Source organism: Sorex araneus, chromosome 2 (genome assembly GCF_027595985.1).
Source record: "Sorex araneus isolate mSorAra2 chromosome 2, mSorAra2.pri, whole genome shotgun sequence".
Lineage (NCBI taxonomy): Eukaryota > Metazoa > Chordata > Mammalia > Eulipotyphla > Soricidae > Sorex > Sorex araneus.
The window spans coordinates 45,297,235-45,323,418 of NC_073303.1; positions in this window are offsets into that span (position 1 = coordinate 45,297,235).

Consider the following 26,184-nt stretch of genomic DNA (forward strand, 5'->3'; position numbering starts at 1 on the left):
TTTCTGTTTCTAGAAATCAGTGTCAGCCAGAGCCAGAGGCCTAATGCTTCCTCCCAAACCAATCTATTTTCCTGTCTCTGATATCAACCATTCTAATAGTTACATGTTCCTTCAGAGAAATTTTCTGAAGGATTAATTCTCCCAATCTTCACTAGTATATCAAGATCTTTAATCAAGGGTCAGAATGTCCCTTTTTTTAAAAGGGATTTTGATCTAGAATCTGACTCAAATGTGAAAACTGAAGGGCTAGAAACTGCGTTTGGATTATTTAAGTCAGACTTTCATTTGCTAGATAAAGTTGCTTTTGGTTTTGACCCAGGGTGATATTGTGGGTAGGGAAATTGCTGTGCACACACAGATTTACTTCTTATAGTCACAATGAAAAGGTGTAGCCACTGATATGAAATATTAAAAGTTTAGTCTCTGTAAGAGAATTCTTGATGAGTTTAACATCCAGAGAGATTCCAGAAATTATGATTCAGAAAGGGTCAAAAACCACTTCTCCATCTTCCCAAATGACCAACAGAGGTCCCCTAATGGACTGTCACAGGATAATTCCAGTTTTAACCTAACAGCTGTCTGCAGGGCCCCTTTATGGAGTTCACTGTAGGCTTGTGTTGGGACCAGTTTGGGGGGATTCCTGCTCATGGTTGACTGGTATAATATGCAGTAATTTTTCTCCTTCGAAAGAGGAAATTTTTTTGGAGAGTAAATAAAAACTACAATCTCTCTAAAATAATCTTTGAACACAAGTTTCAAGTGAACCAGTCTAGAAACATTACTCATAACTGCTGTTAAGGGAGATTTAGTGAAACAGAACTTAGAGGTGTCTCTCAAGAACCAATGGACCAACCACAGCATGAAGTTAGACATGCTGTGATTGTCGAACTGTGACCATAAAGCAATGTCTCACACAGCATTTAGAGATTCTGATTCACTAAATACTAAATCATATTTGTCATGGGGCCTCAGATCAAATATTTCCAACAGATTCTAGATGATGCTTATTGCTTCTGGTTTTCAGACAATGATCTGGGTATCCTGGTTTAGATAAACCAGCTTCAAAGTTGAGTACATGTGATAATAATAAGAAAGAATAGGTAATATCTTTCCACGTTTTGTGTCTTTTATATTCCATATTATTGAATTGCTATAGATAATAAGACTAATGCCAACATAAGGAATATCAAAATGTGGAAACCTGTTTTTGGGCAAAAATGTAAATGTACACACACACATCAATGTGGTCTCCAAATGGGTGTCTTTGTAATCTACGTAGAACATCTATTGTCTCTAATTTCTTTTTTTATTTTTGGGTCCCTCCTGGCATTGCACAGGGGTTACTCCTGGCTCATACACTCAGGAATTACTCCTGGCAGTGCTCTGGGGACCATATGAGATGCTGGGAATTGAACCCGGGTAGGCTGCATGCAAGGCTAATGCCCTACCCACTGTGCTATTGCTCCAGCCCCTGTCTCTAATATTTAAGCTTTTACTCTTTTTTATATTTTTTATTTATTTTTAATTATTGAATTACTGTGAGGGTACAGTTACAGATTTATACATTTTTGTGCTCATGTTTCCCTCATACAAAGTTCAAGAACCCATCCCTTCACCAGTGCCCATTCTCCACCACAAAAAAACCCAGCATCCCTTCCATCCCCCCAATCCCATCTCCCCCCACCCCACCCTCCCACTGTGGCAGGGTATTCCCTTTTGTTCTCTCTCTATAATTGGGTGTTGTGGTTTGCAATAAAGGTGTGGAGTGGCCACTGTGTTCAGTCTCTAGTCTACATTCAGCATGTATCACCCTTCCCCCGAGTGGCCTCCAACCACATTTCACTTGGTGTTCCATTCTCTATCTGAGTTACCCTCTCTCCAGAATGTGAGGCCAGCTTCCAAGCCATGGAGTCAACCTCCTGGTACTCATTTCTACTATTCTTGGGTGTTAGTCTCCTACTCTGTTATTCTATATTCCACAGATGAGTGCAATATTTCTATGTCTGTCTCTCTTTTTCTGACTCATTACACTTAGCATGATACTCTCCATGCCTATCCACTTATATGCAAAGTTCATGACCTCATTTTTTCTAACAGTTGCATAGTATTCCATTGTATAGATGTACCAAAGTTTCTTCAACCAGTCATCTGTTCTAAGAAACTCGGGTTTTTTCCAGATTCTAGCTATTATAAATAGTTCTGCGATGAACATATAAGTGCAGATGTCATTTCAACTATACTTTTTTGCTTCTCTGGGATATATTCCCAGCAGTGGTATTGCTGGATCAAATGGGAGCTCAATTTCTAATTTTTTGAGAATCGTCCATATTGTTTTCCAAAAGGGTTGAACCAGTCGGCATTTCTACCAGCAGTGTAGAAGGGTCCCTTTCTCCCCACATCCTCTCCAACAGCGGTTGCTTTTGTTCTTTTGGATGTGTGTCAGTCTCTGTGGTGTGAGGTGGTATCTCATGGTTGTTTTGATCTGCATCTCCCTGATGATTAGTAATGGTAGAGCACTTTTTCATGTGCCTGTTGGCCATTTGTATCTCTTCCTTGGGAAAGTTTCTGTTCATTTCTTCGGCCCATTTTCTGATGAGGTTGGATGATTTCTTCTTGTAGAGTTCAACCAGTGCTTTATATACCCTTGATATCAACCCCTTATCTGATGGGTATTGGGTGAATATTCTTTTCCAATTCTGTAGATTGTCTTTTTATTCTGTTCACTGTATCTTTTGCAGTGCAGAAGCTTTTGAGTTTAATGTAGTCCCATTTGTTTATCTCTGTTTCCACTTGGTTGGCCAGTTGCATGTCATCTTTGAAGATACCTTTAGCTTCAATATAGTGGAGGATTTTGCTGACCTTGTCTTCAATGTACCTTATGGTTTGTGGTCTGATGTTGAGGTCTTTAATCCATTTTGATCTGACTTTTGTGCATGGTGTCAGGTCGAGGTCTAAGCCCATTCTTTTGCATGTGGTTGTCCAGTTGTGCCAGCACCATTTGTTAAAAAGGCTTTCCTTGCTCCACTTCACATCTCTTGCTCCCTTATCAAAGATTAGATCATCATACATTTTGGGTTGTGTGTAGGGATATTCCTCTCTGTTTCATTGGTCTGGGGCTCTGCCTTTGCTCCAGTACCATGCTGTTTTAATTGGTACCACTTTCTAGTAAAGTTTGAGGTTGGGGAGAGTGATGCCTCCCATCGTCTTTTCCCCAAGAATTGTTTTAGCTATCCGTGGGCGTTTGTTGTTCCATATGAATTTTAGGATTGCTTGATCTGTTTCTTTGAAGAATGTCATGGGTATCCTTATAGGGATCGAGTTTAACCTGTATAATGCCTTGGGGAGTATTGCCATTTTGACCACATTGATTCTCCCTATCCACGAGCAGGGTATATGTTTCCATTTCCTCATGTCCTCTTTTATTTCATGGAGTAGCGTTTTATAGTTTTCTTTGTAGAGGTCTTTTACTGATTTACTGTTTTACTGTTAAGCTGATTCCGAGGTACTTGATTTTCTGGGGCACGATTGTGAATGGGATTGCTTTTTTTCATGTCCCTTTCCTCTGCCTCATTGTTTGTATATATGAAGGCCATGGATTTTTGGGTATTGATTTTGTAGCCTGCAACTTTACTGTATAAGTCTATTGTTTCTAAGAGTTTCTTAGTAGAGGCTTTAGGCTTCTCTAGGTATAGTATCATATTGTCTGTAAACAGTGAGAGTTTGATTTCTTCCTTTCCAATCTGGATGTCCTTAATCTCTTTTTCTCCCCAATATCTTATTTCTTATTAAGACCAAGACCTAGAAAAATAGAAGCTTTGAAGACAATCAATTGCTGAGTAGTATGGACTTCAGATAATAAAATTTCTAACCTTAGTTTAAGAAATATTTTGGAAGTGTTTGAAGGAATTGAAAAAATTGGGGGGGTAGAGATTAGGAAAAACATTACAAGAAACGATGCATGATAAATACATAACGTGCTTTGGATCAATTTGCAGAGGAATAAAATATCTTTTTCCAAAGCTTACATTTTAAAGAAATATAGATAAATTTATGCTAATCAAAGTCAATCTCCTTCTACATATTAGAATAGAAATTTAATCATCCCCATGACATTGAGAGAGATATTCTCTTCCAACAACTTAGAAAATTTTCTAGAAACAGAAAAAAAGGAGGGGTAGAATCTAGGTTATTGCTTTTTAAATTTTATCCCTTTTTTCTGGTAGGGAGACCACAGGTGGCAGCACTGCAGGCTTACTCCTGACTGCTCTCAGAGTCCACAAGAGCTGATGGGGCCAGGGACTGAGCCCAGGTCAATTGCATTCAAGGAAAGTGCCCTACCCGATGCATTAGCACTCTGGCTCCAGTTTTACCAGATTTTTTAATGGACATTAAAGTTGATTGATACAACTATAAAGAGAAGAGGGAAAAATCTGAGTTTATTTCCATAACTTTTTGTGAAAACGTGGAATAAGGAGTTGGAGAAGGTCTGAGGGGAAAGACAGGTCAGGTGTGGGAAGTGAAAGGTTATTCTAATGGCCATGATTCTGATTCTCCATTTCCAGAAGATTTCCTTTTCACTTTGACTTTTGTTCCACTCTAGCTGAACCCTAAAGGAATTAGCAAGCTGTTTTCCCCTGGTAAAGTAGAAGGAACTCGGTATGATTCTGTTTCTGTCTTGAACGACAAATTGGGCCGTATTGGGAGGGTAGAAGTTGCTCTTCCAGTAGCTGCATCCTCAAGAGCACTAAAAAGTCTTGAAAATCATCTTCTAAGAATTAAGTCAGGTTTTTATAATGGGGACAAATGAATGTGCTTTAGTTAATGAGTTCCTAGTCTTTTTTATTTTTAATAGGTCTATTTTATTGAATCACTGTGAGTCTCTTACAAAGCTGCTCATGACTAGGTTTCATTCATAGTGTTCCAACACCCATCCCTCCACCAGTGCATGTTTCCCAGCACCAGTGTCCCCAGTTTCATTCCCATCATGTAGCCCCACCCAGACCTGTCGCTATAGCAGGCACTTTTCTTCTTTTTCTTTCTCTTTTTCTTTCTCTCTCTGGTTCTCTCTCTCTTTCCCTCTCCTCTCCTCTCTCTTTCCCTCTCCTCTCCTCTCCTCCCCTCTCCTCTCCTCTCCTCCCCTCCCCTCCCCTCCCCTCCCCTCCCCTCCCCTCCCCTCCCCTCCTCTCCCCTCCCCTCCCCTCCCCTCCCCTCCCCTCCTCTCCTCTCCTCTCCTCTCCTCTCCTCTCCTCTCCTCTCCTCTCCTCTCCTTTTGGGAATTGTGGCTTGGCAGTACAGATACTGAAAGCTTATCATGTATAGCAATTTACCTACTTTTACATTCAGTTCTTGTGCAGCATGATCATTCCAACAGTCATCGTCATACTGGTCCCCTTCTCTATATTACTCCCTCTACCCCCTCCCCCCAACACACATAATTGTGATAGATTTCAACAATTGATCAGTCCTTCTAGCCCATTTTCCCCAGCATTGGATATTAGGCTTCGGTTATGTTTTATATATCACAAATGAATGTAGTCATTCTATATCTGGCCCTGTCCTTCTCACTCATTTCACTCAGCATGATACTCTCCATGTCCATCCATTTATAGGCAAATTTTATGACTTCATTTTTATCTAACAGCTATATAGCATTCCATTGTATAGATGTGCCATAGATTCTATATACAATCATCTGTTCTTGGGTTCTCAAGTTGTTTCCATATTCTGGCTAGTGTGAATAAAGCTGCAATGAACAAAGGAATGCAGATGTATTTCTGTTGTGTATTTGGAATTCAAGATATATTCCCAGCAGAGGTATTGCTGGGTCAATTTTATAGTCTTTTTAAATACGCTTGTTAGTTCTCTAAATCTTTGACTTTCTTTTTCTTTTCATTCGTTCTTCCCTCCCTCCCTCCCTCCCTCCTTCCTTCCCTCCCTCCCTCCCTCCCTCCCTCCCTTCCTTCCTTCCTTCCTTCCTTCCTTCCTTCCTTCCTTCCTTCCTTCCTTCCTTCCTTCCTTCCTTCCTTCCCTCCTTCCTTCTTCCTTTCTTCCTTCCTTCCAATTCCCTCCATCTCTCTCCCATCCTCCCTCCTACATTTTTGAGTTTCCAATATTGATTACACATAAAATTCTTTGTTACTCTACTCCAAAACATGTGTCACAAAATTTAGACCCAGATTTACTATTATACACCAAAAGATTATTAAGTTCCATCCATTCTTATTTGACTAAACAACAATTTTTGGTGGGTGATTTGGAACGGCACCTGGATGTGCTGACGGTTTGTTTGGAAAGTGCTCAGGGGACTGATCATATGTGCTTCTGGGGGATAGAACCGGGGTCTGCAACTTGTGCGGCAAGGACGTTGTGCACTGTGCTGTCATTTTCCTGGTGTTGAGAAGTAAAGCTGCCTACTAAGAGACTACAATAAAATATTAGTTTTTGAAAATTTTTTAATGAATCAGCATGAGATAGTTACACACTTAAAAACTGTAAGTGGTTCAGGGTCTTGGTCCTCATCTCCCCCCAGAACAGAGTCGGCCCAGGACTGTCTGCCTTGCCCACGCCTGAGAGGGTTCTGAAGGAAGCTGGCCAGAGGGAACATGAGCTGAGGTAGGAGAAAACTGGGGTACTGGCCTGAGAAAGGGCTTCAGATTCCCACTGGGGAGTCGGGGAGACTGAGGTGCATCGGAGGGAGGAGGAGGCTGTGGCGGGGGAAGGGAAGCTGTCTGGTCCCCCAGGCGCTGAGAAGGGAGAGGGGAGACGTGGTGGAGGTGATGGCGAGAGGCCTCTCCGGGGAAAGGTTGGCCTAGAGTTGCTCTGGAGGAAAGGAACAGAAGTGGAGAAGGTGGTGAGATAAATAAAGTGAAAAGTTTCATTTAAAGTTATGTTTTCAGTCTGAGGTACTAGAGCCAATAAAATTATTTTAATTTGAGATAATATTGCATACTTTTGTGTATAAGTGTGGATATTTGACAAACGTTAAAAATGCAGATATACCAAATAAGAGAGTTGGACATTAAATAGTACCATCACACATATGTGAGCAACTTCTGTTAGCCCTTTACTAGGCTATCATATCCTAACAATCCTGCTGTAGCAGGAGTGAGAGGTGTTGCATCTGCCCATTAAATGGACTTTTCCAAGCACGACCGAGTCTGCTGATCTATTGCATGAGGGGCTGCATCATTTTTCTGGTGAGAACAATGTCCACAGTGCGGATGGTCGTCTGAGGGTCCTGACTTCCTTGACTCGTGCTGACTGGGTTTGGCCACAGTCCCCAGCCCATGATTTCCAAAACAACATTTTGGGACATACACTTTCTTGGTGTCATACTCAGCTTTCTTGGGGATTCTGTTCTCAGTGTGGGAGCTATCTGTCAGTCTAACCCTTGAGTCCGGGGATGAAATAGGACTGTTGCCAGATACAAGTCATTCGTAAAACTCTTTACAGAAGAGCTCGCCTGTTTGGATTAAGAACGAAACAAAGCCCACTCAAGGACAGAAGCCTTTGTGTATAAACTGAAGTGCTGGCTCCCAGGGGCCTATGTTGGTGAGCAGAACTGCAAGTGCTTCAGCTGCATTTCATTTCTGCGGTGCCTTCCCTAAAGGTGTCATCGGTCTCCAAGAAAGAAAGACATTCTCAATTCAGATCTTGTCCCCAGATATGAGATACATGACACCATCCCTAGGTGACGTAAATTAAGAGAGAATTAAGTATTTTCTCTGACCCGAGCTTGGCAACATTTTACTCAAGTTTGAGATTTGTGATCCTCTGGACAGTCAGAGCTCAAAATAGAAAAACCTGTGGGAACAAGAATTTCCCTGCCCCACACATGGAGTCTGAAACTTTTGCTGAAAGGCCATGACGTGGCAGAAAGAAGAAAATTCACAAGCTGTGCCCCAAGGGGACAGTTCCATAGCCAGATGTTGAGGCACTCATGGTTCCTCGTGGGGCTCAGTCTGGCTACCCTCAGCATCAGGGGTCTGTGGGAAGGCCCCTGACAGCCCTGACTGCAGGGACTCACAGAGGTCTCAGCCCGCTTTGCTCTCAGTCCACAGATGGGTCCTGCTGGGCACCTAGTCAAGGCCTTCCACTGACATTAGCTTCAGGCACTTCCTGGAACAGGACCTGACCTGGTGGGAAGGGATGGCAGTCGCTGTGTTCATGTGCATTCATGCATGTATGCATGCATGTGCGCGAGCAAACGTGTGGGTGTTTGTGTGTTTGTGTGTGCCTGCACAAATGCATGACAGCCACAGGCAGAGGGCAATACTAGCCTGAAGCTCACCAGGATGGGTCACTTCAGGCCCACTGTGACACACCTTATCCGCAGGGGGCTGCTGCTACTGGTCTTGGGCTAACAGACTGGAAGCCAGGGGAGACTTTCTCCCTGAAACCTTACCAGACTGCACTTCCCTCCTGGAAGCCATCCTTGGGAACCACAGTGTCAGGGGGTGGTTAGAGATGTGTGTGATGGGCATAGACCTCTACTGCTCTGGGGTTTCCCATCCTGGGGCCTGGCTCCTGGAGGGATTCTGGGCCTCTCTGTGGAGCTGTCCAGACCAAGGTGGCTTCTGGGGCCTCAGTGATGAAGGAGAGCAGACCCATGAGGGCACACTGAGTCACTGAGACGCTGGTGTCTTTCTCCCTCAAAGCCATTAGGAGGGATGAGAACACTGGTTTAGACTCTGCACCAACTGAACCCACATCTCTAGCGTCAGATGGGTCCAACTCCATCTCTCCCCGGCCCCAGTTCCTAGAGGGCCGCTCTTTCCTCTAGGAAACAAGGCCCTCAGCATCTCCCCACCCCCCACCATATGTTCTCCATGCCTCCATGGGGGAGATAAGGAGCTTCTCAGGTACAGGCCATCCGTTCCCTAAAGGGGTGGGTTCACACTTCTCCCACCTTTAGGCAAGTCCCCGTCCTCTCCCGCCCCCTCCCCACAGACCAGTCTGTGATGTGTGTGCCAGAGACTAAAGGGAGTTTCAGCCTCTGCAAACCCTGGAGCACTTCTCTGTGACCCCATCCCTTCAACGTCATTGCAGGCACTCAGGAAGAGTGGACCCCACCCTGTACTCTTACTCAGGAAGGCACAGACAGAAGTCAACAGCTCTCATAACAACATGAGGTTTATTCTGGTTCTGAGGAACACTTAGCATAGAGCAGCCTCTAGTTGCTAGGGGAGCGTCTTGAGTGAGGGTAGGTTCATCTTTCCTTAGAATGGACAATGGCAGTCTGATGATACCCTGGATGAGGGGCTGCACCATTTCTCTGGTGAGAGTGTCTTCCACAGTGTGGATGGAGGACTGAGGCCCCACACTTCTTGGACTCGAGCCTAGGGGGATTGGATGCTGTCCCTACCTCATACCCTGTGAAATGACCTCTTGGGACACAATCTTTCTTCGAGCAATACCTGTCGTCCTTGGGGATGCCGTGCTCAGTGTCCCCCACCAGACCCCGTGGCTCTCGGCCAGGGGTCCTCAGGTAGCTAGTGAGACTCCTGCTCTGTCTGTCTTTAGACTTGTTTGACCAGGCAGCTGGCTCTGGTTTCCCAGGGGTGATTTTCTCCTCCAGGATGTTGCCAACGGCAGCCTTAAGTGCCGCTGCTTGGGAACTGAGTGTCCAGGTTGGCCCGCGACTCCCAAATTTCCGGGTAGTGGAAGGTATGGGCCTGCTCTGGGGCAGCAGGTCTTTAGGTCTTTTAGCGTTCGAGGGGAAAAAACACGGCAGAAATTGGGAAAATGGCGAGTCCTCTCTGGAGGCACCGTGGGGGTCAGCTGTTGTACCATCAAGTGCCAACTCATCTGCCGCGAGATAGGCATCCGCCTGGCACTCTTGGAGTAGCGTTTCTGTAGCACTGTCATGCAGGAGGGCGCCACTCGAACAGTCCCGGAGAACGATGTCCTTCGCTGGCTGTGGAGCCTCCTTCCGAGTCTCAGGCCACTCCGGGAGTGCCCACGCACCATCACAGGTCTCCGCTGGAGAACCCGTGGAGTCTACACATTTCATGAGGCTTTGACGGGAAGTGGATGCGCAAGTTGGAACATAGTCTTGAATGTCTCGGACGTAGTCACATTGCAGAGAGACTTCTCGAGAGGAGACCTCCCGAATGCTGGCCATGTTCATGTCCTGTCCCACCCCCACCAACTGGGAGCCTAGAGTGGCCTCCGGCAGTCCTGCTCGCTGGTGAGGGTTGAGGTCTTGTGAGGGTTGAGCCCAGCTCGGCTTCCCTGTCCTGGGAATCGGTGTTCCTGAGTTCAGTTCTTCTTCATTCCGGGTCAGCTCGTGATTCCATATTTGGCTCACTAGGCGATAGGTGGCCTGAGGTGGGGACTGGCTCCTCTGTCCAGGCAGAGTGGCTGCTGAGGGCCTGGGGGCATCACGCTGTGGGCTCTGTCCCAGCTGGAGAGTCAGAGACTCCCGTCTCGACATGGTAGGTTTTGAGTCCACGATCTGCAGTGGGAAAGTGGCTGAGCCCGTAAGGACATCACTTAGGACCTGACCCACGCTGTGCCCTAGATGCTGCGTCAACTGCTTTTCTAATGAGATTGGCCGTGGGCATCTGACCCCACGGTCTTTCGTGCACGGGTCAGTTTGGCTCATCAGAGCAGCTGGTCTTGAGAGCCCGTGAGTGTCTCTGTGGGAGTCTCCAGATGGCTGGTGGAGGTCAGCATGGTCTTCGTTGTGGACGTGCTGAGATGTTGTAGCCATGGGTGGTGAGATCCCTCCACTTTGGAGTTTCTTCGGTGGGGGACATTCCGCATTTGGTAGGGCACTTGGGAAAGAAGACCCTGAACTCTTTGCTGTCAGGAAAGATGTGTTCAACTCTCCTGGCGGTGTGGCAGGCGGTGTGAATATGCGACGGACCTCAGTGTCCATCTGGATCTGAGTCTGGCACGGGGGTCTAATTTCCACCTGAGGCTGAGGTGGGGCTGCAGCAGCAGGCAAAGCCTGACGTACAGGGTTGACAGGAGAAGGCGCTGCTTTAAGAATCTGTCTCTGCGAGAGAGGGACCCGTGGGTTGAACACTATTGATGGACCTCTTACCATAGGGTCAGCAAACCTCACAGGGGCCACTAAGGATTCACTGTGCAGAAAGGGGAGACCCCAGTAGAGCTGCCTGAATGTCTGCGATAAGCACGCTCTCCAGTCGTCGGGGTGTGCGGCCTTCCCAGGGTCCAACAGTTGCAATGATCTGCATCTCGTGTCCCAGGATTGGACACCTGCAGAGTCCCGCTCGCCACCCAGGGACGCAAACACCTTCCCCCAAGAGTTCAAGGGGCCATCAGAACAATCTTCCCTCCTTCCCCTCTTCCAGACCCTCCGCTCCACTTTCTTGTGGATGAGCATCTCCAGCAACTGTTGGAAGTCAGGGTGGAGGAAAGAGAGGCGGGCAGCCTCAGCCTGTGGGTTCATGGGCTCTCTGCAGATCAGGGCTGCAGGTGAGACACAGGAAAGCTGCTTCTCCTGGGACGCGGGCGGTGATGAGGAGCGGAGGTTCGGGGTCTTGCGCCTCATTTCCTCCCGGGACAGAGTGGGCCCAGGACACTGAGCCTGGCCCACGCCCGTGAGGGTTTTGACGGAAGGAGCTGGCCAGAGGACACGCGAGCTGGGCGAGGAGACATGTCGGGTGCTGGCCAGTGGCAGGGCCTGCGATTCCCACTGGGGAGTGGGGGGGCCCGAGGTGCAGCTGAGGGAGGAGGAGGCTGTGGTGGGGGGAGGGAAGCTGTCTGTTTCCCCGGGTGCTGAGAAGGGAGACAGGAGACGTGGTGGTGGTGGTGATGGCGAGACGCCTCTCCGGGGAAAGGTTGGCCTAGAGTTGCTCTGGAGCAAAGGGACGGAAGTCGAGGAGGTGGTGCAGCTGGGGCTGGGAGTGAAGGTCCGAGGTGGTGGGAACCGGGCTGGAGGAGGAGAGGGAGATGGTGGAGAGTCCAGAGTTGCAGCATCTTGGTCAGACTCTGAGTCTGGCCACGGCGGGTCATTAGCCGAAAGGTTTTTCATTTTTGCGTGCTTCCTTAGGCGTCTGTGGGAGAAGGAAGGAGCCGAGTGAGACAGGGCCTCTCGGGCCCCGGAGTGTGGGCAGGCTATGCGGGCGGCGCCTGCAGCCTTCAGCCCCTCCAGGGCCCCACACTGACCTCATGACTTCACAATGCGCCTGATGTCCTTACCCCACTGCTGAGCCACTGTGTCCGCAGGCCTCTCCGGGCAGGTAAGCTGCAGGCTGGCTTTGTCCCAGGATCCTGTGACCCCAGGCCCCTCCCCATAAACTCTGAGAGCACACAGGGGCGCAGAGAAAGATTCCTTACCTTTGCAAAAGTAAAGCAAGGTTCCGAGCCTCCTCAAGTTCCCTCAGACACACCCTGATAGCTGCAAATAAGGACACTGGGTCACAGGGTGAAGGGAACCTGGCCCCTCCAGGATGGCCCTAACATTTCTCTCCAGGGGAGAAATTAGGGGGAATCTGACTCTGGACACCAAGAGTCTGTGCCCAAGGCCTCATGGTGCTGCTAGTGTTGGGCCTCTTTATCGTGAGGGTTCTCGGTCACTTCAGAACTGCTTCCACATTCCTTTTTCCTCCAGGACATTGTCCCCTGGAGGACAAAGAGTTTTGCAAAGGTTGGGACAAAGGGAAAGGTCAGTGGTCTCCCGGCCCATCCCCACCCCCCTCTCTCCACCCCCGGGCCCCCCCCCCCCCCCCGTCTCCCTGGAAAGCAGTGTGAGGACAGCTAAAGGACTTGTTCCCACGGTGGCTGAGTTGCAGCTCCTGGCCAGGACTGCGTGTGCACTCCAGCCATGCCGTCCACCGGCCAGTGCCGTTCCTGCGCTGCTCTGGGCCTTAGCCTGAACCCAGGAATGGGGCGAGGTTCCTTGTTCTGTCCAGGCGACTTCCTCGGGCTGTGTTTTCTGGGGGATAACTCTGCCGCTTCCCTTCTTTGGGGATCAGGAGACAAACCCCAGGGGATGGAGGGGAGGGTGCCCGCGGGGCCTGGCTCTGGCAGCAGCTTACCTTTGAGCTTTTTGTGGGTCCTTGTCCTGTGTCTCTTGCAGGGCTTTCTTGGACCCTGAGAGGCAGAAATGAAAGGCTCTGGAGCTCATTCCTCACTGCTCCCTCTCTACACTAGCTAGGGACCCTCAGTGCTTGGGAACAATTCGAACCTTCATGAACGCAGGGGCTGTGGTTTTCTTCCCTTTCACTACTTCTAGAGAAGAACATCAGGGGAGGCTCTCGATGAGCCCCCCATGGAATCCTTCCCTCCCTGCTCTGCTCCTCAAGAAACACGTATTTTCTCAGGCATCCGGGTGCTCAGATCAGTCAGCTAGGACCTATTTTGTGGGGACCGTGCTCAGGGACTCTCATCAGTGACTGGGGAAGTGGTGGGGTCAGACACTTGCCAAGGTCCTGGGGACCTGAGCTTCCCTCAGACACCCTGAATCTAAGTTCTCTTGTCTGACGTTGCTTCTCACTCATCTTGGGACCGCTCTCGAGCCCCTCTGGATGCCCACCGCGATACCTTTGTATAGAAATAGCTAAATGTTTAAATTTGAAATAGCTAAATATTTAAATTATATTTTTCCCCACTCTGCCTAGGCTGACTTTTTTCCGGGAGGATCCAGTTTATTCTTTCCTGGGAACAGCTGTTCTAAACTTACCCATCTCAAAACTATCTCCACTTAGTTTTAAAAAGCAGAAATTAAAGAGAAAAAATAAGAAAAGATATAAACTCATTGACTTGGTTGCGTGTGGTTTCTTACCTCATTGATCTTCCTAGGTGGTACGTATGGATTCCTGTGGATGACAGGCCATATTGCAAACAAGGTGGTCACAACACAAAGGATGAAAAGGACTGCGCTAATCACACAGTTGCTGAGTTTTACGTTAAACCAAGCAAGAAGAAGGCTTTTCAGAGCAGAGAATAAACTCTCCATCTGAATCGCACAGGTGCCACTAGGCAAGTGAGCCCTGGGCTTCAGTTTGGCCACCTAAGCCTCAGACCCTCATCACTGCCCTGTGACCTGGCACAAAGGCCACCTGCCAGCCAACAGTGGCTGCAGCAAGAGGAGGTGGAGAGTCACAGCCCCTCCCTCAGCTCCTGCACCCTCCCCTATCTTTGCTGAACCATCCCTCACTGCCAGAGAGACCCAAGGTATTTCCTGTGAATTCCACCTACAGCTTGTCATTCCCTGTTTTTTCTCCAATCTGTAGTTGTGGTACACCAATTTCATACTCTGAAAAATCTAGAGTGGACCAGGATTTTTGTATGAAATTTTTGTGGGTCCTCTCTCTGAGAATGTCCTGTCTCTAGGCCTCAACTTTCCCACATAGTGTGTTTTGTGGGGCAGTTATCCAGTCACATGACTTTATTTATTATATTCCATATTAAATCTTATCATAATTGCATATAATTTAACTTTATTTCACGTGTATATCCACTTCAATACGTTGTTTGTCAATTTTTAAAAATTGGGAAAACCCATGGCTCTAGACTGTTCTCTACTTTTAACCACAAGTACTTTTATATTACAATTTAAAATTTGCAGATTTAAAGTGTAAGACAGAAATAGCTAATTTTGCTGAGGATATTTCATGGATGTTCACCAAGGATGTTACTCAGACATTTCCTTTTCTAGTATTGTTTCTAGCTTCATGGGTATCAGTGTAACTTTGGTTTCACAGAAGCTCTTAGGAAGGGTTCCCGTTCAATACTTTGGAAGAGCTGAAAAAATAAAGGCAGTGAGTTTCCTTTGATACTCTGATAGAGTTCACCAGTGACCCGATCTGGACCAGGGCTTTTCTTCTTCTGGAGACTCATAATTTCTTTTTCAATGTCCTTACTTCTCATTCACCGAATTTAGTGCAATTTCTTCTGCATTAACGTTTGAGAGATTGCATGATTCTAAGAATCTGTGCATATCTTCTATTTTCACCAAGTTTACAGTATACTTGTTCATAGAGACCGCTGTGATATTTTTAATTTCTAAAGGCCCTGTTGCAGTTTCTCTGCCTTCGTCCTTGTTCCAATGCATTTAAAACTGTTCTCTTTTTTTCTCCAGGATCCCAAACTTAATGTTCATCTCGCTTGTGCCTTTAAAAACCAGCTTATGGACTAATGAACTCTTGGAGAGCTCTCTTGATTTCTATATCATTGATTTCATTGCTATTTTTAAAATGCATTCTTCCGTCTGCTTGTTTTGGCATTCATTTCTTTCTTTAGATAATTAATATCTGTGTTTTGTTTGAATTAAGCTTTTCCCTTCTCTCCTGATATAGGTGTGTATTGCTATGAACTTCCTCCACAGTGTAGTCTTTGTTGTATCCCATGGATTCTGACACATCATTCCCACTAGTTTCAAGGAGTCTGTGTATATATTTCTTAATTTGCTCTTTGAGAGCAAATTAAGTTTTGATTTATAAGTGTATTTTTCAGCATCCAAGTATTGAAGTTTTTCCACATATCATAATTATGGTTACCGTCTATTGTCATATCATTGTAATCTGATAGGATGTTTGGTATGAATTCTATATTTGTAAATTTATATGTTTGATTGTGTCCTAGGATATGAACTTTTCTGAAGAATGTTCTACCATGTCCTTGGAATAAAGAAGAATGTGTATTAATTTTTGAGTGTGGGCAATCAATTAATTCCAATTCTTCCATTTTTTCTTTAGAGTTACTCTTTGTTGAGTGATACCCTGATTGGTTTAGCTGATATTCAGTCGCAAATGTGGCATGCTATAGGCTAAGTTATTGTGTTTATTTCATTGAGTTATTTTATTTATTTTCTTTTTTTATTAAATCACCATGTGCAAATTTACAAAGTTTTCAGACTTATGTCTCAGTTATACAATATTCAAATACCCATGCCTTCACCAGTGCTCATATTCCAGCACCAATCACCTCAGTATACCTCCCAACCCCGCTCCCCGCCCCCAACTGCATAACTGATGAATTTTACTTCATTTTCTCTTTTCCTTGATTACATTCCATATTTCAACACAAAACTCACTATTTTTCTTGGAGTTTCCCCCCACGAAAGACAGCCCTACTACCAAGGAAGCATTTGATAATTAGTTTTCCATTGCTGAGAATGAGAATGAGAAATTTTACAAATTTTACAAAGTTCTCAGGCTTATGTCTCAGTTATACAATGCTCAAACACCCGTCCTTTCACCAGTGCCCATATTCCACCACAAAAAAACAAACCCAGTATACCTACCACCCTCCCACCCCCCAACCACCCCTACCTGCGTAACTGATAAATTTCACTTAATTTTCTCTTTACCTTGATTATATTCCATATTTCAACACAAAACTCACTATTGTTGTTGAAGTTTCAACACAGAACTCACTATTCTTGTTGGAGTTTATGCCCCAAATAATGGCCCTATTGACAAGGAAACATTTGGAAATTAGTTTTCCACTGAGAATGAAGAGATATACAGTTTCAGATTTCTGTATTTTAGTAATTAAGTCCAGGGAGATTTAAGTTGGAAATTGCATCATTTCCCTTCCTGGGGCAGCATGGAGCAAAAGCTTAGTTCACCTTCTGGAGACACGGCTACAAGCACTTGCTGGGACCAGAAGTAATATAGCTGACTCTGGATCTTGGTCGTTCAGCAGCAAAGCAGCCGTGCAAAAGCCTGCCCACTCGGGGCGAGTGTCCGCAAAGCGAGAGCCGGAATCGGCCCCGGCCCCAGACTGCCCAAGGGTCCCGCTGTTTCAAGTTCAAAACACATTTTTTTCTTTTTTCTGCACCACCAAGTTCATACGTGTTTAATGTCCCATAATATGGCAGACGCCATGCCGCTTCTTCCCAGGTCTCCCCATTTTTTGATGGAGTTGTAGTTGTTTTATTTTTCTTGTACAATTCAATTAGTGTCATGGGGGCATCTGCATAAAAACCCAGTAAAGTTATGCAGGACCCAAGACTGAGGTGCCCAAGCTCGCTCAGAACGGGACTGGGCCTCCTCCCCACAGCTCGAGTGTTCCAGTCACTTGGCAGTCACACCCACAAACTGCCTTCTCGCCACATAATCTGATAAAGAGTCACCAACATACAGAGACTATGAGATAAAGCTCCCGGAAGAGATCAACACAGAAGGTGCTGACCCCACGTAAGTCTGTCTTCACCAGGGGAACTTGGAGTAGGTGGGTTGAGTTTCTCTCCCTGCCCCAGCAGAACCCCAGCCGCTGAAACATCCAGAACCCAAACACACAGCTGTGCTCAAGGTCGCTTTCCACAGGCTTAAACGGACCTCACCTATGGTGAAACCTGAAGAAAAACCCAGGTATGTGGGACCCGTGACGGAGATCCCGAAGCCTGTTCAGATCAGATCTGGGCCTCCTCCCTTCAACTCCCCAGGTTTCCAGCAGCTTGGCAGTCACACCTGCAAACTGCCTCTGGCACCATAGAATCTTATCAGTGGCCAAGATCCGGAGACCCCGAAATAAATCTCCTGGAAGAGAGCAGCACATAATGTCCTGGGGTCCAGGAGATGAATGCAGCCATGCTACCTCTCGGACTCTAGCCCACTGATGTAGCAAAAGTAGCACACATTTATTTGTGTTTAACATTAACATATATGTCTGTATTCTCTTATACAAGGGCTTAAATGACTCCAGGATGAAGTACAACAATCTTCACACGCTTTCCTCTTATGGTGGTGGTGGTGGGATTGGTGTTTGAACAGTATCTGAAATGAACTACTGTGAACAACTTTATTAAATTAAAATCGAATTTTAAAAAGCCTAAACAAGTAGCAAACAATTCTACTGATATCTTGTATATCCTGGATGTTAATTTCTTACCAGATGGGTATTGGGTAAATATTCTTTGCCATTTTCTGGGCGCTCTGTGTATTTTGCTCACTGTTTCCTTGGAGTTACAGAAGCTCTTAGGTTAATGTAGTACCATTTGTTTAGGCTAGTTTCCACTTGCTTGGTCGGTGGTGTTTCATCCTTCAAGATGCTTTTAGCTTCAATGTCGTGGAGAGTTCTGCCTACCTATACCCCCTTATACATGTGGAGCAGATCTGATATTGAGGTGTCTAATCCACTTTGATCTGACTATTGTGTCTGGCATTAGACAGAGGTCAGAGTTCATTTTTTGCAGGTATCTGTCCACTTTTCCCAGCACCACTTGTTGAAGAGGCTTTCCTTGCTCCACTTGACATTTCTTGCTCCTTTATCAAAGATTAAGTGATCATATAGTTGAGAGTCTGTGACAGAATACCAGAATATTCAACTCTGTTCCATTGGTCAGCAGGTCTGTTTCTAGTCCAATGCCATGCTATTTTCATTACTCCTGCTTTATAATTCAGTTTGAAGTTGGGGGAGGTGATGACACTCATCTTCTTTTGCCCAAGGATTGCTCTAGCTATCTGTGGGGCTTTATTTTTCCATATGAATTTCAAGAGTGTTTTGTGTATTCCTTTAAAGAATGTCATGAGTATCCTGGTACGGGATGCATTCAAACTGTGTAGTACTTGGAGAGTATTGCCATTCTGATCATGTTCATCTTCCCTATCCATAACACGGGATGTGTCTCTGTTTCCTAGTGTCCTCTTTTATTTCTTGAAGCAGTGTTTTGTTGTTTTCTTTGTATAGATCCTTCACCTCTTAAGTTAAGCTGATTTTGAGGAACTCGATTTTCTGAGGCAATATTGTGAAAGAGATATTTTTCTTAATCCCTTTCTTCTCTTTCATTATTTGTGTATAGGAAAACCATGGATTTTGGGGGGTTGATTTTGTAGCCTGCCATTTTACTAGACAAATGTATTGTTTCTAGGTGGTTTTTTTTAGAGTCTTTAGGATTTTCTATGTATTTCCTAAGGAACTCTTCCTTTCCTATGGGTTGCCTTTGATATCTTTGTCTTGCCTAACTCCTATGGCCAGAACGTCCAGTACTACATTGAATAGGAGTGGTGAGAGTGGGCAACATTGTCTTGTCCCCGTTCTCATTGGGAAAGCTTTTAGTGTCACCGCTTTGGGATTGGTGTTTGACATGGGCTTGTGGTGATGGCTTTGACCATATTGAGGAAACATAGTCAATGCCCATTTGGGTGAGAGTTTCATCACAAGCAGGTGCTGAATCTTGTCATATGCCTTCTCTGAGTCTATTGATATGATCATATGGTTTTTATCTCTTCTTTTATTGATATGATGGTGAATGATGATTGGCTTGCAAATGTTAAACCATCCTTGCCTTTGGGGATAAAGTCTATAGGTCACAGTGGATGATCTTTTTGATGAGTCCTTAAATTCTCTGTGCTAGGATTTTCTTGAGGATCTTTGTGTCTGTGTTCATGAGGGATATAGGACTGTAATACTCTTTCATTGTGGTATCTCTGTCTGTGTTGGATATCAGGGTGATATTTTCTCCATAGAAACTGTTTTCAAGGGTTTATGATTCTTGCTCTTGGGGAACCCCAGGGTCAATGCTTGGGGGTCACATATGAGTCTTTTCAGGGGAACATACGATGCTGGAAATCAAATCCAGCCCCATCAGCATGCAAAACCTGAGCTCAGTGCATTAGACTGTCTCTCTGGCTCCCAGTCCAAATAAAATAGAATCGTGTCCAAAAGCATAAGTACCTAGTGACCAACTTAAAAATATTCCTCTACTATAAAACTCTGTCACTTGTGAAAGAAATTAAAAAGGACCTCATGAAAATGAAATTTGGTATTATATCAATATGTTAGGATGGTCAGGGTAATCAAAATGACCGTTCTACCTAAAATATTAAACAGATTGACTCCACTCCACATAAAATCTCCAACAGCATTCTTTGAGGAGTTATAACAGTCACTAGTAGGATTTGTATGGGTTTGTAACATCCTGGCCAGTGATGCTGAGGAAAAAGGAATTGGGAGGCATTGCAGCTGCTGACATGACATTTAAAGTCATCAGTATCACATTGCATGGTGCTGGAGTAAGGACAGACCTTTGGGACAATGGAGTAGTATTGAGAGCTGAGAGATAAACTCTCAAAGAAGATGTTCCCAGGAAGTAGAGAAAAGAAAGTCTCTTTAATAAGCAGTGCTTGGAAAGCTATATAATCAAATAAAAATATAAAACTGAATCTCGCACCATACATGTAAGTTAATTTGAACTGGATCAATGGTGTCAGCATTAGACCAGAACATTTCAAAAAACCGATAAGAACGGAGGAAAGTGTAGACAACGCACAAAGCACTCCGGGATCTAGTCAGCAAAGTTGTTTCAATGCTATGATTCCATTGACATTGATTAGAGAAGCAAAAGTAAATGACACTGTCACTTGACACTTGTCATCCCGTTGATATTTGGTTTGCTTGAGTGGGTGCCATGTAGATCAGTCTCAGTCTTGACTAAAGGTCTAAAATTATTTTGCAGATTACTAGATCATTCTTTCTCCAACATGGCAGCGATGTAAATTATCATGAGTATGGGAGGGGTGACTCAAGTGGTGAGAACCTGACTTTGACCCCTGGGAGGCAGCAAGTGCCTGAGATCTTTCTGGTATGGCCTGAGAAGAAGTTAGGAAAAATTAAAATGAGATAAATAAAGTGAAAAATTTCATTTAAAGTTATGTTTTCAGTCTGAGGTACTAGAGCCAATAAAATTATTTTAATTTGAGATAATATTACATACTTTTGTGTATAAGTGTTGATATTTGACACACTTTAAAAATGCAGATATACCAAATAAGAGATGGACATTAACCAGTACCATCACACATATGTGAGCAACTTCTGTTAGTCCTTTACTAGGCTATAATATCCTAACAATCCTGCTGTAGCAGGAGTGAGAGTTGTTGCGTCTGCCCATACAATGGACTTTTCAAGCACGAACGGAGTCTGCTGATGTATTACAAGAGGGGCTGCATCATTTTTCTGGTGAGAACAATGCCCACAGTGTGGATGGTGGTTTGAGGGTCCTGACTTCCTTGACTCGTGCTGACTGGGTTTGGCCACAGTCCCAAGCCCATGATTTCCAAAACAACATTTTGGGACATACACTTTCTTGGTGTCATACTCAGCTGTCTTGGGGATTCTGTTCTCAGTGTGGGAGCTATCTGTCAGTCTAACCCTTGAGTCCCGGGATGAAATAGGACTGTTGCCAGATACAAGTCATTCGTAAAACTCTTTACAGAAGAGCTCGCCTATCTTTATTAAGAAAGAAACAAAGCCCACGTGAGGACAGAAGCTTTTGTGTATAAACTGAAGTGCTGACTCCCAGGGGCCTATGTTGGTGAGCAGAACTGCAAGTGCTTCAGCTGCATTTCATTTCCGAGGTCCCTTCCCTAAAGGTGTCATCGGTCTCAAACGAAGCAAGAAATTCTCCATTCAGATCTTGTCCCCAGAAATAAGATACATGACACCGTCCCTAGGTGACGTAAATTAAGAGAGAATTAAGTATTTTCTCTGACCCGAGCTTGGCAACATTTTACTCAAGTTTGAGATTTGTGATCCTCTGGACAGTCAGAGCTCAAAATAGAAAAACCTGTGGGAACATGAATTTCCCTGCCCCACACATGGAGTCTGAAACTTTTGCTGAAAGGCCATGATGTGGCAGAAAGAAGAAAATTCACAAGCTGTGCCCCAAGGAGACAGTTCCATGGCCAGATGTTGAGGCACTCAGTGTTCCTTGTAGGACTCAGTCTGGCTACACTCGGTGTCAGAGGTCTGTGGGAAGGCCCAAGACAGCCCTGACTGCAGGGACTCACAGAGGTCTCAGCCCAATATGCTCTCTCAGTCCACAGACGGGCCCTGCTGGGCACCTAGTCAAGGCCATCCATAGCCATTAGCTCAGTCACTTCCTGGAACAGGACCTGACCTGGTGGGAAGGGATGGCAGTCGCTGTGTTCATGTGCATTCATGCATGTATGCATGCATGTGCGCGAGCAAACGTGTGGGTGTTTGTGTGTTTGTGTGTGCCTGCACAAATGCATGACAGCCACAGGCAGAGGGCAATTCTAGTCTGAAGCTCACCGGGATGGGTCACTTCAGGCCCACTGTGACACACCTTGTCCCCAGGGGGCTGCTGCTACTGGTCTTGGGCTAACAGACCGGAAGCCAGGGGAGACATTCTCCCTGAACCCTTACGAGACTGCACTTCCCTCCTGGGAGCCATCCTTGGGAACCGCAGTGTCATGGGGCTGGTTAGAGATGTGTGTGATGGGCATAGACCTCTACTGCTCTGGGGTTTCCCATCCTGGGGCTTGGATCCTGGGGGGATTCTGGGCCTCTCTGTGGAGCTGTCCAGACCAAGGTGGCTTCTGGGGCCTCAGTGATGAAGGAGAGCAGACACCTGAGGGCACACTGAGTCACTGAGACGTTGGTGTCTTTCTCCCTCAAAGCCGAATAGGAGGGATGAGAACACTGGTTTAGACTCTGCACCATTGGGCCGTACAACTGAACCCACATCTCTAGCGTCAGATGGGGCCAACTCCATCTCTCCCGGCCCCAGTTCCTAGAGGGCCGCTCTTTCCTCTAGGAAACAAGGCCCTCAGCATCTCCCCACCCCCCACCATATGTTCTCCATGCCTCCATGGGGGAGATAAGGAGCTTCTCAGGTGCAGGCCATCCGATCCCGAAAGGGGTGGGTTCACACTTCTCCCACCTTTAGGCAAGTCCCGGTCCTCTCCCGCCCCCTCCCCACAGCCCAGTCTGTGATGTGTGTGCCAGAGACTAAAGGGAATTTCAGCCTCTGCAAACCCTGGAGCACTTCTCTGTGACCCCATCCCTTCAAAGTCACTGCAGGCACTCAGGAAGAGTAGACCCCGCCCTGTACTCTTAATCAGGAAGGCACAGAGAGAGGTCAACAGCTCTCATAACAACATGAGGTTTATTCTGGTACTGAGTGACACTTAGCAGAGAGCAGCCTCTAGTTGCTAGGGGAGCGTCTTGAGTGAATGTAGGTTCATCTGTCCTTAGAATGGACAATGGCAGTCTGATGATACCCTGGATGAGGGGCTGCACCATTTCTCTGGTGAGAGTGTCTTCCACAGTGTGGATGGAGGACTGAGGCCCCGTTCTTCTTGGACTCGAGCCTAGGGGGATTGGATGCTGTCCCCACCTCATACCCTGTGAAATGACCTCTTGGGACACAATCTTTCTTCGAGCAATACCTGTTGTCCTTGGGGATGCCGTGCTCAGTGTCCCCCACCAGACCCCGTGGCTCTCGGCCAGGGGTCCTCAGGTAGCTAGTGAGACTCCTGCTCTGTCTGTCTTTAGACTTGTTTGACCTGGCGGCTGGCTCTGGTTTCCCAGGGGTGAATTTGTCCTCCAGGATGTTGCCAACGGCAGCCTTAAGTGCTGCTGCTTGTGAATTGAGTGTCCAGGTTGGCCCTCGACTCCCGAATTTTCGGGTAGTGGAAGGTATGGGCTTGCTCTGGGGCAGCAGGTCTTTAGGTCTTTTAGCATTCGAGGGGAAAAAACACGGCAGAAATTGGGAAAATGGCGAGTCCTCTCTGGAGGCACCGTGGGGGTCAGCTGTTGTACCATCAAGTGCCAACTCATCTGCCGCGAGATAGGCATCCGCCTGGCACTCTTGGAGTAGCGTTTCTGTAGCACTGTCATGCAGGAGGGCACCACTCAAACAGTCCCGAAGAACGATGTCCTTCGCCGGCTGTGGAGCCTCCTTCCGAGTCTCAGGCCACTCCGGGAGTGCCCATGCACCATCACAGGTCTCCTCGGCTGGAGAACCCGTGGAGTCTACACATTTCATGAGGCTTTGACGGGAAGTGGATGCGCAAGTTGGAACATAGTCTTGAATGTCTCGGACGTAGTCACATTGCAGAGAGACTTCTCGAGAGGAGACCTCCCGAATGCCGGCCATGTTCATGTCCTGTCCCACCCCTACCAACTGGGAGCCTAGAGTGGCCTCCGGCAGTCCTGCTTGCTGGTGAGGGTTGAGGTCTTGTGAGGGTTGAGCCCTGCTCCTCTTCCCTGGCCTGGGAATCGGTGTTCCTGAGTTCAGTTCTTCATCATTCCGGGTCAGCTCGTGGTTCCATATTTGGCTCACTAGGCGATAGGTGGCCTGAGGTGGGGACCGGCTCGTCTGTCCAGGCAGAGTGGCTGCTGAGGGCCTGGGGGCATCACGCTGTGGGCTCTGTTCCAGCTGGAGAGTCAGAGACTCCTGTCTCGACATGGTAGGTTTTGAGTCCACGATCTGCAGTGGGAAAGTGGCTGAGCCCGTAAGGACATCACTTAGGACCTGACCCACGCTGTGCCCTAGATGCTGCGTCAACTGCTTTTCTAATGAGCTTGGCCGTGGGCATCTGACCCCACGATCTTTCGTGCACGGGTCAGTTTGGCCCATCAGAGCAGCTGGTCTTGAGAGCCCGTGAGTGTCTCTGTGGGAGTCTCCAGATGGCTGGTGGAGGTCAGCAGGGTCTTCGTTGTGGACGTGCTGAGATGTTGTAGCCATGGGTGGTGAGATCCCTCCACTTTGGAGTTTCTTCGGTGGGGGACATTCCGCATTTGGTAGGGCACTTGGGAAAGAAGACCCTGAACTCTTTGCTGTCAGGAAAGATGTGTTCAACTCTCCTGGCGGTGTGGCAGGCGGTGTGAATATGCGACGGACCTCAGTGTCCATCTGGATCTGATTCTGGCACGGGGGTCTAATTTCCACCTGAGGCTGAGGTGGGACTGCAGCAGCAGGCAAAGCCTGACGTACTGGGTTGACAGGAGAAGGCGCTGCTTTAAGAATCTGTCTCTGCGAGAGAGGGACCCGTGGGTTGAACACTGTCGATGGACCTCTTACCATAGGGTCAGCAAACCTCACAGGGGCCACTAAGGATTCACTGTGCAGAAAGGGGAGACCCCAGTAGAGCTGCCTGAATGTCTGCGATAAGCACGCTCTCCAGTCGTCAGGGTGTGCGGCCTTACCAGGGTCCAACAGCTGCAATGATCTGCATCTCGTGTCCCAGGATTGGACACCTGTAGAGTCCCGCTCACCACCCAGGGTCGCAAACACCTTGCCCCAAGAGTTCAAGGGACCATCAGAACACTCTTCCCTCCTTCCCCTCTTCCAGACCCTCCGCTCCACTTTCTTGTGGATGAGCATCTCCAGCAACTGTTGGAAGTCAGGGTGGAGGAAAGAGAGGCGGGCAGCCTCAGCCTGTGGGTTCATGGGCTCTCTGCAGGTCAGGGCTGCTGGTGAGACACAGGAAAGCTGCTTCTCCTGGGACGTGGGCGGTGAAGAGGAGCGGAGGTTCGTGGTCTTGCGCCTCATCTCCTCCCGGGACAGAGTCGGCCCAGGACTCTGTGCCTGGCCCACGCCCGAGAGGGTTTTGACGGAAGGAGCTGGCCAGAGGACACGCGAGCTGGGTGAGGAGACATGTCGGGTGCTGGCCAGTGGCAGGGCCTGCGATTCCCACTGGGGAGTGGGGGGGCCCGAGGTGCAGCGGAGGGAGGAGGAGGCTGTGGTGGGGGGAGGGAAGCTGTCTGGTCCCTCGGGTGCTGAGAAGGGAGACAGGAGACGTGGTGGTGGTGGTGATGGCGAGAGGCCTCTCCGGGGAAAGGTTGGCCTAGAGTTGCTCTGGAACAAGGGGACGGAAGTCGAGCAGGTGGTGCAGCTGGGGCTGGGAGTGAAGGTCCGAGGTGGTGGGAACCGGGCTGGAGGAGGAGAGGGAGATGGTGTAGAGTCCAGAGTTGCAGCATCTTGGTCAGACTCTGAGTCTGGCCACTCTGGGTCATGAGCCGAAAGGTTTTTCATTTTTGCGTGCTTCCTTAGGCGTCTGTGGGAGAAGGAAGGAGCCGAGTGAGACAGGGCCTCACGGGCCCCGGGGTGTGGGCAGGCTATGCGGGCAGCGGCTGCAGCCTTCAGCCCCTCCAGGGCCCCACACTGACCTCAGGACTTCACAATGCGCCTGATGTCCTTACCCCACTGCTGAGCCACTGTGTCCGCAGGCCTCTCCCTGCAGGTAAGCTGCAGGCTGCCTTTGTCCCGGGATCCTGTGACCACAGCCCCCTCCCCATAAATTCTGAGAGCACACAGGGGCGCAGAGAAAGATTCCTTACCTTTGCAAAAGTAAAGCAAGGTTCCGAGCCTCCTCAAGTTCCCTCAGACACACCCTGATAGCTGCAAATAAGGAGACTGGGTCACAGCGTGAAGGGAACCTGGCACCTGCGGGATGGCCCTAACATTTCTCTCCAGGGGAGAAATTTGGGGGAATCTGACTGGGGACACCAAGA